We start from the raw sequence: 11363 nt of genomic DNA, 5'->3' as shown, positions 1-11363 counted from the left end.
ACTCGCTTTTGCTTTTGGAACGACGTAGACCGTGTAACGGGCGCTTGTAGGGCGATCGTTATGTGCAGTAGTTTGATCGGAGTTTTGGTGACTCGCGATTTTCAGTTACCCTTGTTAGTGGGGCGACTTTATATACTCTAAGTAGTGCTTAGAATTTGGGAGGGGTTGTAGCCATTCTAAGGTTCGTTTTTACACGATTAAAGCTTAGGATTGTGCCCCTATGGCATATGTATAGCATTAGCGTCGAGAATTTGCGATAAAATCGTCATTTCGAGCATTTTTAGAGTGTTTTTCTCAAGCCCCCAATTGTAGCTACGGGATTGGCTTGGTGCTATAATGCTTTGCATACATTTTTTATGCATTCATGGTGATACGGATCATGAATAGTTTGAACCAGACTCGTTTAGTGCGAGGTATGTTCGAGTAGTGATTTTTCTACTTCTCTTGTAAATGTCGTATTGTGCTACATTGCCATGGTCAAGGTAGTCACATGTTGAAGTTTGCCTTGTCCAAAAGCTAGGTGCCTTTCTTTACCCATAATCATATTTGGAAATCTTTTGACTCACTTGCAAAATTGAGATAAACGCATACTTAGCTTAAACCAACGACACTTTATTATGTTCGAAAAAGTCTTTGAAAATTATTTGAAAATTATTTAAAATCCGAATCCTACTGTGTACAATCCGAGGTGTCTTAAGTAAGTTGACTTATAGAAGGGTTATATGAGTGAATCAAAATACTGTTACGTTTTTTGGAATGCTGTCTAAGGATTTGCTAGAAGCCAGGGTGCAGGCGTCAAGATATACTTGTGCCCGTTTGGCATAAGCTTTCAGGCTTTTAGGGCCATCTTTTCCAGAATTGCGGGAATATAAACCGTTTCAAATCGACTTAGATTTACTTGGTGTATGTCCGTACAAAAGGTCAAGGTATACTTAGTTCTTTCCCTAGCTCTTTCATTTCAATTTTTTTAGCCCCCAGTTGCTATTATGTCTTCCCATTAATGATGCTTTCAGATTTCGATTTTAGATGCCCGTGTCATATGTCTGAGTAGGGTGAGCCTTGGTTAAGTGCCAAGTCCTATTGACAATGTCTGTTTTTTTTCAAAGGGGATTCGCAAGCATTTGAATAACCATGGACGGGTGCCCTGAGTTCGAAGGAACGATGGGGCGATGCCGTAGAACAATCCTCTTTATTGCAAGCTTACTGCCTTTACTACTTGTTGGCGATTATGACTGTGTCTAGTGGTGAAAGAAGGTCTTTAAGCGAACGAATGTGTCTAGTGGTGAAAGAAAGTATTTAAGTGAGTTAGTTTGCTTTAGGGAGGGTCAAGTCGAGTATTTTAGAGGTCATGGACGCTTGCGCTAGCCCCCATTCGATCGAGGCAAAGCGGTCTTTTGAGTCTTGGCTAAGTGCCTAAGAGTGTGAGTGCTCCTTCTGGCAAAGGTACGTGCCCTTTATTATTTTTCGATGTGTGCTTATTTTGGCATCTTGATGACTTGGATTCTTCTTCGTGCTTTCAATTTTTCTTTCGACTTGGATTGCAAGTAATTAAATTTCAATAAGGGACTTCTATTTTTATTCTTGTTTTTTCTATAGGCTTTAATATTTTTGCAAATTGGTTGGACCGAATCATGGATTGCCTACGTATCCTCCTTAAATAGATTTAATTTGGAATCAGGTCTTGCGTAGTTCTTAGCCTAGAAAATGGTTTCTTATAATGCTGATTTTAAACAAGTACGTTCGAGTGGAATCGTAATGTTTGAAATAGGGTGAAATAAGTGAAGTTTATTATTATTTTATCTGCCGCTTTGCCGTAAGCCAAAAATTTGTTTTATATTATTTTTTTTTGATTGAGTACATGTATTTTTTGGTGGTACGTATATCTGAATACGTGATGTACCCCCCCAAGTGTTCGTTATTGTTCCGTGTATGTGCGGATAAAATGACGAGCACTTCTGGACAAATTTTGGCGAGCAGAGAGATTCAGCGCCCAGGCTGGGGCGCTAAAGATTTCGGCGCCTAGCTCTGGGCGCTGAAAATGATTTCTGGGTGGATCTTTTTTGGTGCGCTAAATGCTTTTTTTTTTCTTTTTAGACTAACTTTAGAGGCGCTTTGCAAAGTTTGCTTTTTTATTATTTATTCCCTTTTTTTGTACCTTTCATTTGTTTCCTTTTTTATTCGTGACTCGAGACGGTTTGATAGGATAATTTGTATTGGTCAAGCATGAGGATTACATCTGCTAGGACTCACAATTTGCAGCCTCAAGCTAGGGTCATGAGTTTACATCAACCAAGGCTAATGAGTAGCATGGGGACGGCTCAAGGGTATATCAATAGGATGTATCCAAACAAGTTATATGGTCATTATGCTAATGGTGGTGTAAGAGCAGGTTTGGACTTTGGAAATGATGGGCATGACGCACGTGTCAATGGCCGTGCGTGGTTTGCGGTTGATAACAAGTTCAAAAACAAGAGTTGAGGTAATGGTTTCTTGGGTTATGGCAATGAGAACATGGATGGGTTAAATGAGCTGAACAGGGACCCCAGAGCGAAGGCGTCTAAGAGCATAAGGATTGGAAAGGGTAGACATCGTAGAATTTTATGATTTGGATTGGTTGACTCAATTCTTTTCCTTCGTTTACTTGGGTAGATTTCGCACTTTGGGAGGTACAGGCTAAGTATTTCATGGCTCTTTTCGCTCTCCCTTTTCTCTTTCTCTTTTTTTCTTTTTGCTTGGGATTTCTCCCCAACATGAATTCTTCAATCAAAAATTTTTTGTTTGGGCTAAAAGGTAGATGGTTGTGGTCTTTGAGTCACGAGGCGAGACTGAGTGAGCCTCGTTTGGTAGGCCTATAGTGGACCTTTAACTTTAGTAGGCCTAGGGTGGACCTTTAGCTTTAGTGGGCCTAGGGTGGACCTTTTAAATTGTCTTACTTTGCAAGCGTATTTAGTCGTTTCTTAAAATGTGCAAATAGCGTTGATTCAAAATGTTGTTTTTACCTTATTGAAATTTAATGAAAGAATTACATCGAAAATAATTTTTTGCTTCTTTTTCAGATTCCAGTTTCTCGGATTTTAACTGGAAGTTGTGATTTAGACTCAAACTTTCATTAATCTTTCTGATTATAACCCGTGTATAAATAAGGAGGTGGCCTAGACTCAAAATAATGACGTGGCGTAAGCCTATAATACTTGACCAAGCAACTTTCAGGTTTAGACTTATTGGACCATAACTTTCGTTGGTTGACACTTTAGATTTTAACCCTTAGGTGTTCATTTGTCATGCGCCATTTGCTTAATATTAGCAAGGTAGTCAGTTGGGGAGATCGAATTTTTATTTTTGCAAGACTAGAATCATTAGTGCGGCTTCCCTCTTAGTGTGTATTGCTTTTACCCCAATGGTAGCCTTATGGCATGCCGATTTGGGTATTTTCATGGTTGGTCATGTTGCATTCATGGAAAATCTTTTAGTCCGTACTTAGGAGTATTTAAAGGAGCGAGTGGCTCGAGAGGGCTATGATAGTCGTGACCCAATGTGATCTTGAGCCTTGAGGCCATTAATTTTTTTGCTAATGGTATTGACACCTTAGGTTCACTTAGGGGGTTGTGCGACTATGGGGGAATGATTTTCAGAATGTGACTAATTCCATTTTGCAAATACATAACATATTCTTTTTATTGGTGAGAGAGAGTATTGAGGCCGTAGACTCTTAGCAAGGGATGACAATTACATATGGGTGCTTATTGATTTAAATGTTAGGAAGGGAGACTCAATATGGTTTAACCTTCTGACTTGCAGAACGACACCAAACATTAGGACCGATTCTATGGATAAGACAACTAAGACTTAGGATTTGGATTGTACTTTGGCATAGCCTAGTCTAGACTCGGATTTATTTATTTTTTATTTGAACATTTATTTTTTCTTGGAGACTTTATTCGAACATTATTTTTTTTGAATACTTCGCCCATGTGACATTCAAGGTCGTTTAATTGGCATGTTCGGTTTTGATGTCGAGCATTGTCGTCGTAGGAGGCCTAACAACGACACAAAGAGTTATTTATTTTTTTATTTTTTTAGTCGCTTTTAGAGTCGAGTGCCTTTTCATACGCCCTTGCAGCAATTTTAACGAAAAGTTTTTTTTGCTACGTATATTTTTTCATGCGCGGGCACCGAGGCTGCTGTGCCTGACCAAAAGGCCAGGCAGCAACTTCAGCGCCCAGCAGTGGGCGTGAGAAATTATGGCGCCCAGCCAGGGGCGTTGAAAATGCGTCCCTGTCTGGTTCTCGTTTTCTGTTTGCGTATACTTTTGTTTTTGCGACTTTAATTTTGTGTGCTTGCCTTATAACGTCCTTTACGCGTTGTGCAGCGTTTGTGGGATTCGTTACGGCCATCCCGAGCGTCGCTTATTTTTGTGGCGATCGTTCGGGCTTGTGGAACACGTATTTTGGTATAACTCTTTGGCCAATTGGTTCATGAATGTTTGGGCAATTTTTAAGGTCGTTGGTTTTCTAGCATTATTTGTCTAGCATTATTCGTACGCACAATCATAACATTGTCACACAGTTCGCTACACATAACTACATTACAAACATGGATTTGAAAATTAAATATGTCACGTAGTTTATGATAGGCTTCTATGGGTAGTATTCGCGCCTGGCTTGGTACCGCTTCTATCGTAGATCCAACACATGCCCCGGTCGAGGTAGTGTCTTCAACAGACGAATTTCGCTCAAGAGGCCAACCCGCAAGTGCAAGCCAAGGGGGCATGCAGGCGAGAGAGACCTAATGAGCGAGCGATTGGGTTCGGGATAGGTGTACTACCTGCACAAGTACCGAGTGGGCAACATGCGCGGCGTATGCACCCCCCTATTGGCGAAAAAAGGTATCCTTAGTCCCAACTCCCGAGGGAGACGAGATTCGTTACGCTGTTCTGCCCGTTCACATTAATATGCTGATTTTCAGGTCGTCCCAACTTGATGAGGAAATAAACGCGGGGTAGGATCGTTTCACCCTTCGGCTATTTTGATTACCTACGAGCACGAGTATTTCCTTCACTATCCCCAGTGGAGTCGCCACTGTGAGGGGGTCGAAACAGCACGAGGCTAATGCATGACCTCGTCCCTCGTGGGTGTGACGCTTCTTTTTTATTCAATCAAGTGTAATTGGATTTCCTGTGAGTTTACACCCAATTGACTAGTAATATAGGAGTCGCCATTCAGTTTTTAACGACAATGAGAAAAAATGACAAAACCCGGTTATCGTGACATAAAGGGAGTGCAATTATGTTTGACCACGACGGCCGTAGGTTCCCTTGTGATCCCTGGTGTGGGGATCTCTCAACATACACCCGCAAGGTAGAGATTGAGGGTTCGGGGGACTGTAACTACCGAGAGGAGTACTCGCTCGTCGATAACTCCAGAGGCAGGATATCCTTACTAGCTCAGCATAAATAATTGAAGGGACATGCGTTAACTATTAAACTAATCTGAGTTGATTTTAGCAATATGCAACATATAATACTAGATCGATCGCGATTATCTGATTTAAATAGCATTAAGGGACCTAGCATGATAATCCAATTTCCCAAAAATATTATATTTGTTAGGCGTGATAGAACAATCAGATTTAGTTAGTTTAACAGTTCATAAAAAGGGCGAGGAAAGAAATTAAATCATCGAAAAGGGACACATTACGACGCACCCTTGAGAGGTGTGTCACGGTTCTCAGAAAACTAACCACTGTGACTTTGCTATTTCTCCTTTTTATTTAACGAATCTCAAATTATGGGACAGGATACGTTCTGTTCGATTTATGGATCGATTGCGACAGAACGCGTGAACAATTTTGCAGCGTGAGAAGGGCTTAGGGGTTCAGAGTCAATACTCAGAATATGAATTGTGTGTTGTGTGTGTTTCACGTCGAATTTAGGGGTCTATTTATAGGGAAGAGTTCGTGGAAAGATAGAATTGCAGAGTTCTAATCCACAAAGAATTAGGAAAAAACACGTACCCAGGTATTTTCAGCGCCCAGGCCTGGGCGCCAAAGATTTCGGCGCCCAGCTCTGGGCGTTGAAAATAGGATCCAGGCAATTTCAGCGCCCAGGGCTGGGCGTTGAAATTGCTGTTTGGGCCGTTTCTTTGTCAGATTCGGATTCCTAGAATCCGGAGTGTTTGAGACTTAATCGAGTCTTTTAGTGCGTAACAATTTCATGACGGAATGCGTCTGGGCCCATTACGAACTCTAGGCTCGTTAGGATTTTAATTAATACGTAACTCTTATTTCCGAATCATATTAGGAATAGGATTCTTGCAGTTTTCTATCTCATTTAGGATTTATGTTGGAGTGCAACACCTAATTCTGACAGGTTTCTATCTTTTATGACTTGCCGCTTTTAACAACTACCATTACGGCAATTACTATCTTTAGCATGTTTCCATAAATAGCAGGTTTCTATAAATAGCAGGTTTCGGGTGAAATGAAAAGGGGAATTGAGATTCGTTTTTTTATAGGAGATGCGTTGTCAAGTGGAGATTTACGCTTTCATCATCGAACCTTTTCCTTTCGGGAATGGGGACAAAAGTAGGCGTCTACAGTTAGCCCAGAGGCAGGTTATCCTTACTAGCTCAGCATAAATAATTGAAGGGACATGCGTTAAATTATTAAACTATTATGAATTGATTTTAGCAATATGCAACACATAATACTAAATCGATCGTGATTATCTTATTTAGATTGATTTAAGGTACCTAGCATGATAATTCAATTGTCCAGGGTATTATCTTATTAGGCGTGATAGATCAATCAAATTAATAGTTTGACAATTTTATAAAAGGGTGATGAAAGCGATTAAATCATATGAGGGACACATTACAACGCACCCTTGATAGGTGCGTTGTGGTTCTCAGAAAACTAACCACTTGGCTTTGCTATTTCTCCTTTTATTTAGCGAATCTCGGGTTTCCAAGCAATGTTCCAGTATTTAGGCTTAATTCATCAAGCTACAAGGGGCAGGATGCGTTCTGTTCGACTTTTGGGTCGATTGCGACAGAACACCGGATCAATTTCGTAGCGTGAGGCTTAGGCTTAAGGCTAGAGTCAATACTCAGATTATGGAATTGTGTGTTACTTTCGCGTCGATTTTAGGCCGTATTTATAGGAAAAGAGTGTGTGGAAAGATAGATTTTAAGATACGAATCCAAAAAGAATCCGGAGATAAAACGGCCCTGGGCGCCGAAGATTTCGGCGCCCAGATCCAGGCGTTGAAAATGGGATCTGGGCCGAGTTCTTGTCAGATTTGGACTCTTAGAACACGGAGCTTTTTCGGAGATTTTCCGAGCCTTTTAGTGCGTATTAAATTATGACGGAATGCGTCTAGGCCCGTTAAGAACTCTAGGTTCGTTAGGAATTTAATTAATACGTAACTCTTATTTTCGAATTATACCAGGAATAAAATTCCTTTGTTAATTCTATCTCTTTAGGATTTATGTTGGAGTGCAACACCTAATTCTGACAGGTTTCTAACTTTTATGATTTTGCCACTTTTAACAACTACCTTTTACGGCAGTTACTATTCTTAGCAGGTTTCTATAAATAGCAGCTTTGGCTGAAATGAAAGGGTGATTGAGATTCGTTATTTTATAGGAAGTGTGTTGCCAAGTGGAGATTTATGTTCTCATCATCGAACCTTCCCTTTCGGGAATGGGGACAAAAGTAGGCGTCTACACCCTCCACCACCACAACAACATTACCAACCACCACCACAACAGTCATACCAACCGCGGAGCAACTACAACCCGCAGCCTAGTGGACCACCTGGCTTTTCTCCACAACCTCAACCCACACAGCCTGATCCCATGCTTGTAGAGATGAGGAATATGATGTTGGAATTGCAGAGGTCTCTGAGCGAAAAGGATGCCAAAATCGATGCCCTCACTTCTCATAACAAGATCATGGATAAAAAGTTGGCACAAATGGCTACTACTCTTGCAGAGAGACCCAAAGGTCAACTCCCTTCACAGCTTGTGACCAGAGAGTCTGTAAATGCTGTCACTTTGCGGAATGGATATGAGTATGATGGGCCGCCTATGACTATTGAAGAAGAGGTTGAAGTACCTGTCAGTAGTGATGTGCCAGTAGAAAGTGAGAAAGTGGTCAAGGAGAAGGAGGCTAGCACAAGGGTTGAGAAGAAAGTTGAGATACAAGTCCCACCTATCAAACTTCCCTTCCCTCACCGTCAACTAAAGAACAAGCTAGACAAGCAGTTTGGTAAGTTCTTAGAAGTGGTAAAGAATCTGCAGGTAACAGTCCCTTTCACTGAATTAATTACTCAAGTACCTGCATATGCTAAATACATGAAAGACATCTCGACTAGGAAGAGAGCATTTAGTGAGGTGGAGACTGTTGCATTTACTGAAGAGTGCAGTGCCTTACTACAAAATAAGTCTCTACCCAAGTTGAAGGACCCCGGGAGTTTCTCTATCCCGTGTAATATTGGCAACCTTTTTATTGACAAAGCCTTATGTGATTTAGGTGCCAGTGTTAGTGTCATGCCCCTGTCTGTATGTACTAAGTTGAACATGGGTGATTTAAAAGTTACCAACATAACTCTACAAATGGCTGATCGATCTGTGAAGTACCCCTTAGGTGTTCTAGAAGATGTGCCTGTTAGAGTAGGTAAATTTTTTATTCCTGTTGATTTTGTTGTGTTGGACATGGAAGAGGACAGGCAGATTCCTATTATTTTAGGTCGACCTTTCCTACACACTGCGGGGGCAATCATAGATGTCAAGAATGGCAAGCTGACCTTAAATGTGGGGTATGACAAGGTTACTTTCAATTTAACCCATGTTGCTAAGAGCCCTATGGTAGAGGAGTCATGTTTTGGAGTCAATGTTTCTAATGATTATTTTAATACTGAATTGACTCATACTAACTCTAACAATCCTTCGAAAAAAGCGCATGTTTCAAATTGTTTTGCAGGTGGAGGTGATCGGAGTATGAACTCTTTGGCATGGGTTGGAAAGGAGGCACGATTTGATGATGCTGAGACCCGAAAGGCCGAAAGCTCTGTAAACGGTGGGCACCGTATTCATGATCGAGGTCGTGATTTGTCACTTCCCGCGCCACATAGCTCATCCAAGGCCATTGATTTGACACCAGATGGCACCATCTTTGGTGCCCCCATTCGATGAGCTGTCATGGCTCTCATCCCCTTTCCTGTCGTTGTCTGCGCATAAGCTGAGATTGTGTAATGGAGACATTGCATCAATCTAATAGGAGATGAGTATTTCATTATCCATTTATTGCTTTCCGTAGTGTAATTTTTGCTTTCGTTTTGTGTGTTTTAGTATAAATTTTGATCAAGTGTGTGATTCAGTGTAGTCTTTGGTATTGGAGAGGCGAGAAGAGGGTATTTTACGATTTGGGTGTTTAATTTTGTGCAGGTCCAAGGCTCCAAGTTCGAAAAAGTTGAATTTAAGCTGAAACGGAGTAGCCTGCGTATGGCCCAATCCGGATCGGGCGAAGAGCGCCCGATCGGGCGCGTGTTGATTCAAGGAAAAAGTTGGGAAATCGCCCGAACGGGCGACGGTTGCCCGATCGACTCAAAGGGCGAGCCAAATGCCCGATCGGGCGGTTGGTGATGACGTCTGTTCGAGGTTTTGAGATGTGTTCTAGGTTGAAGAGTGGAAAATAAAGGTCATTGCATTTCGCCCGATCTGGATCGGGCGAGGAGCGCCCAATCGGTTGCGCACGGATCCAATGAAAAGGTTCAAAAACCGCCCGATCGGGCGAGCTGCTGCCCGATCGGGCAAATTGCAAATTCAGCGATTAAGGAGCACGGGATCTTCACTTCCTCATTCTTTTCTTCATCTTCAACCTTATTTTCTCTCTTTCTTCCATTAAACCCCAACTCTCACAAACTTCAATCCTTCATATCTCCCTCAAATCTCCACCAAATTCAACAAACTTTACATCAAAATCTTCCTCTCATCACCCTCTACAACCTATACCTAACTAATTTTAATTTCCTCCACTCTCCACCAAACCCCCAAATTCAACCCAAAACTCAAAACACCACCAAGAATTCAGATTTTAACCATGACTAGCCGACCAAGGAGGAGTTGCACCACGCAACCAAGGAACCAACACGAGGCTTCAACTAGCCGAGCTCGGGAACCGACACCACCACCTCCACCGCCCCAATTCGAAGCCGATGAGGACTTCCCGGATGTTATTTTTGCTACGGAGTGGCAACGGGACCGATTCATCCACCTCAAGAAGAGGGAGGTAATCCCCACTCGTTTTATATGTCAAAAATCTCTTCATGATATGGGCATTGAGCATGATGTAAAGCGAGTCTTTTATGGTGTCGGTATGAAGGATATGTATAGTATGTTGCGTCTCACCTTTAGGCGTTTAACTTTGGAATTTCTGAGTTCGTTGGTTTTGCGTAGAGATGGTTATAGAAATGTGTCGGCGGTTCATTTTCGCTTGATGAACCGTAATGTTAGTTTGAGTATAGCTGATTTTGGTGGGATTTTTGGTTTGTCCACCACCCATAGTAGGAAACCTAGTAGTTCTCATAATAACTGTACCATGTGGGGAAAGCTGACTGGTAATGATAATCCCGGTAGTATGCAGCACTTGCATGCTTCCAAGATGCAACACCCTATCCCTATCGTTTTCTACAGGTTCCTGGGGTTCACAATTTTTGGTAGGGAGGAGACCCAAAATGTTAGGAGTACTGAGCTGGAGATTTTGGGTGGCTATGTTTTAGAGGGGGAAGAGAGGTATAAAATGAACCTAGCACATCATATGGCCTCCCAACTCTATTCTATAGCCACCAGCACGCACACCCCTCGCATTACCGTTGGTGGGTTGATCACCCACATTGCCATGGCCACAGTTAACTTTGTTGAGGCTAACCAAACCCCGGTTTTGGGTAGTAACTTACTTGATTTTGCCTATTTTGCTGGACTTCGCCGCCTACAGGGTGAGCATGGGTTGTTTAGGCCGGGTGCCATGTTTTGGATGTTCGAGGGGAACGGGCTTTTCACCTTGCCTGACCCTCAGGGACGAACCCGTTTCAGACCCGGTCAGGCTCACTATTTATATGTTGGATTTGAGGGTGAGCCGCAGCCTGAGCCGCAGCCCCAGCCTGACCCACAGCCAGAGCCCCACCAGTTCGAGCCCGAGCCTCACACCTACTTTAGGAGGGGGCGTCGAGGGGATGAGGGGAGGCCACAGGGTAGGCCTACACTAGAGGAGGAGCAGGGGTTCATTCATGAGAGGTTGGGCAGACTTGAGCTCGGTTTCCATGAGTTCGCGACTGATCATCAGAGGACCATGTTCCCTTTCTA

The sequence above is a fragment of the Spinacia oleracea genome, chromosome 4, assembly GCF_020520425.1.
Source record: "Spinacia oleracea cultivar Varoflay chromosome 4, BTI_SOV_V1, whole genome shotgun sequence".
Classification (NCBI taxonomy): Eukaryota; Viridiplantae; Streptophyta; class Magnoliopsida; order Caryophyllales; family Amaranthaceae; genus Spinacia; species Spinacia oleracea.
This window is presented reverse-complemented; position numbering follows the sequence as displayed.